This window comes from Condylura cristata, unplaced genomic scaffold, assembly GCF_000260355.1.
Source record: "Condylura cristata isolate star-nosed mole 26May11 unplaced genomic scaffold, ConCri1.0 scaffold00018, whole genome shotgun sequence".
Classification (NCBI taxonomy): domain Eukaryota; kingdom Metazoa; phylum Chordata; class Mammalia; order Eulipotyphla; family Talpidae; genus Condylura; species Condylura cristata.
The window spans coordinates 4,229,890-4,233,553 of NW_004567119.1; positions in this window are offsets into that span (position 1 = coordinate 4,229,890).

Below are 3,664 nucleotides of genomic sequence, written 5' to 3' on the forward strand. Positions count from 1 at the left end.
AGGAGAGATCATGCATTTGAATGCAGCTGCTTGTGGGTGGCGATAGGGAATGGGCTTTCATTTCATGCACACGCAGGTCCCCGGTGAAGTGTCTGCGGGTCGGCTGCCCGCTTCCCACGGCTGTAAAATAACCGCGGTGGGGAGGCGCTGGTCTCCCGGCTCCGGCTGCGCCGTCTCGGGTGTGGACGGCGGTGTCTGCACTCTGTGGCCATATACATCGCCCCCCCTCATCCACAGGGTTCACCTGAAACTGAGAATATCACCAAGTCCTATACTGGGGTGAGGCCAGAAGTGGCAGGAGGAGGGGGCGAGAAGGATCCCCAGAGACAGCGGGGAGCGGAGCAGGCAGATCCACTGAAACCCCCCGCCGAGGGGGCAGCGGGGAGGCGGGGAGACGGGGAGACGGGAGAGGTCCGCGGCGCCCTGGGGTCGCTCCCCGCCGGGCACTGAACTCGTGCTGCAGACTGGACAGCTTCGCGCTGCTGAGACTCAGCCCCTGCGCTCCCGCGCCGCCAGGGGGCCCAGAAGGAGTTTGCTTTTACTCTTAAGGCATCCACTTCACCTTTAGGCTCTGAAGCAATTTCAGAAACTGAAGGCAAAAGACTAGATGGAATCAAAGAGGTCCCCTTTGTGCTCATCGAGGGCTCGGGAGCTGCGAGCCAGGCTCCATGGGTGAAGGTCACTTCCATGTACTTTCTTATTCTAGATGGCAAAATCACACATTTCTTCCCCCCTTACCTCATTAACTCTCCCCATGCCCACCCTGTTCGTTTTTAATTTATAACCTTGCTAACTCCGTTCCGTGCTGGCCTCGGTCTCCCACGGGGTCCCTCGCTGAACCGTCACAACAGGGCTTGTGGGACTGTCCTGAAGTGTCCCCAGAAACAGGGAGCAAGGACTGAATGGGGGTATTTTCTAACATAGCAGCCTGTGCTCTGTGCAGAAATCTTCTCCCTTTGCGGGGTTGAAACAGCCCAGCAGGATGAAGCCTCTGTGTGGACAGCGTAGGGCAGCATGTCCACGTGGCCGGTGACCAGGCCGTGACCAGGGGCCGTCCACGGAGGTTTTTGGCTTTTATTCCAACAGCAGAGGGAAGCCGTCGAGCCCCCCCCACCCCGTCGAGCCCCCCCCACCCCCCCGCCCGCCTGCCTCGGCGTCATCTGCTTTGCTACTTTAAAAGTCTCTCTGGTTGCTGCGAGAAATGCACAGAGGCCCAGTGATGGGGCCGCAGGCCAGGGTCCCCCTCAGCGCTGGCCAGCCCCTGCCCCGCGGACGGCTGGGCGGACGCCAGCCCCAGCTGCGAGAGGTTCTTTTACCTTGGCAGACACTTCTTTGGATGGATGCAGCGGAACTTCTTAAACGCGGCCGCAGGCTGCACCCCGGGGCTCACCCTCCGGTAACTGCTTGGTCCTGTACCCCAAAACGTGGCGCTTCACCGATTGGCCGCCGCCCCGCAGGGCCAGCTCACCCTCTCTGTCTTGGTGGCGTGTGTGAGCCGCTGCAGCAGGCCCTGCCTGGGGCTCCCCAAGGGGCTGCGCTAGGGGCTCTGGGGCGCCCTCCAGTCTGCGCCGTGCTGCCCTGGCCGAGGAGCCGGGACAGGCCGGCCCGGGGCTAGTGGCTCATTCCGGGCTGGGCCTGAGCGCCAGGCGCGGGGCTGGGCTGCTGGCCTCCAGTGAACCGCTCTTCTCGGAGCCTGCGGCCGTCCGGGCCCAGCAGCCGGCCCTGGCCACGCGGCTCCGGCTCCAGGGGACTGGGCAGCAGCGAGGCACGGAGGCCGAGGAGGTGCCAGGTTAGCGGACTGGACTTGGCCAAGACGCCAGGTATGTCGTGAAGAGGGCCTTGTTGTGCGAGGAACAATAAGGTACAGAAGCCACTCTGCAGGGGGGTGGGAGGAGGGGACCCAGGTCTGGGGGGGGTTCTGTCGGGGGGCCCGGCGGGGGGACCCGGGGCTGCTGTGTGGAAGCACAGGCACAGCACGCTGAGACCAGCCAGATTCCCCCGGGCGCCAGACGCTGCCTCCCACCTGGGGCGTCGGGGTTCCTGACTCGGGGGCTCCTCCAATAGACCATCCTATTCCTGCATCCTCTCGGGGTTCACATAGGGGTTCACAAGAGCCTCCTAGTAAAGCGCATTCACTAGCTGTAGCATTTTAAGTGAGAAACTATTGAAACTTGTTTGTAATGAGATGAAGACTGTCGATGGAATTCTACCTGGAAAAGAGCTTAAGAGTCTCCCTCTCTGTCGCTCTGCTGTCCGTACTGCTCACCCCTCTCCCTCCTGTCTGTCTGTCCACACGGCACGGTAGCCAGAGTACAGTCATCACCTCCCGCAGTGAGTGTTCAGCGTACGTGTCTTTCTCCAGGCGAATCAGCAACCCCCTTTCAAGACATCTTCCGTGCACTTTTTCTCTTTCAACCAGCCAGGCTCGAATTGTTCTGCAAGCGCTCACATGCCACAAGCGTCCTATGGTAGGAGTGAGCGAGAGGGCCGAAGGGAAGCACCCAGCTCACTGCTCAGGCAGAGTGATCAGTCGGCGAAGGAGCCCATTGTTACCCCAGACAGGCAAGGAAACAGCCTGGCTGGAGGAGACCACCATCTGGCCGCTTCTTCCCCAGGTCACGCGGGGGCCCAGCCGTGAGGCCTGAAGCTCCCGAGTGCTCCTGTCTGTGGGCTCAGGAGCTGGGCACTTTATCAGCACGGGATGGGCAGCTCCATCCACTGGACTCCTGGGCGAAGCACCAGACCCAGAGTCCGTGTGCAGCCCAGGTCGTGAAGCTGGACGGGGAGGGAGGGGTTCCAGCGGCGCATTGCAGGGGTGGGGGACAGACAACTGGACGTCAGAGGGGCTCCCTGAGCCAAGTCAGGAAAGCAGAGCGTGCACCTCACACCCAGAATGGCTCATTGCACGTCCACCCCACAGGAGCCGCCGTCTGGGAAGCCCCGGCCGTGAGGCGGCTCCAGGGCCTGTGAGCAGTTTGTGCACAAGGGAGCCTGGCAGGCCCCGCGCCTGGCCCCACCACACTTGACTCATTAGAAAGGACCTAGATCAGGCCCCCCTGGTGGCGCGTGGGTCACAGCACAGCACCAAGAAGCTGAAGCCACCTCAGCATGAGTTCGATCCCCGCCTGCCCCGGAGGTGACCACATGGCCAGCAGACCTCTCCTGACCCGCCCGCTGCTCCCCTCAGCAGTGCACTTTGTCGATCTGCCTGTTCTGCTCCCCACTCTGTCCCTGGTGAAGCCTCTCATGCCCCTGCTCCTCTGGCCTGTACCCCAGTTCTGTATGCACAAATAAATCTTTTTTATTTTTTTAAAAAGGACCTAGATCTAGGTCAATATTTATTGAAGATTCATGACTTCTTAACCTATGTTCTGCAAAACCAAGACAAAACAAAACAGGTCTAGCCAGAGAGAGGTTTTTGAAGTGCCTCATGAGGAAAGATGCTTGTGTTAAAAGAAAGATGGACAGGTCATGTTCACCAGCTTGCTGCAGGCGCCAAGGGCACTACCAGCCCTTGGGGGTGAGGCGATCGAAAACAAAAACACAGGAGGTGCCTTCGTCTGGCTTCTCAAAAGTTCAAACAGAAATTAATTCCCGCCCATCTTCAGGTTTGCTTTTAAAATGTGCTTTTGCTAGGAACTCTCCTCACTGCTGGTGGGAATGC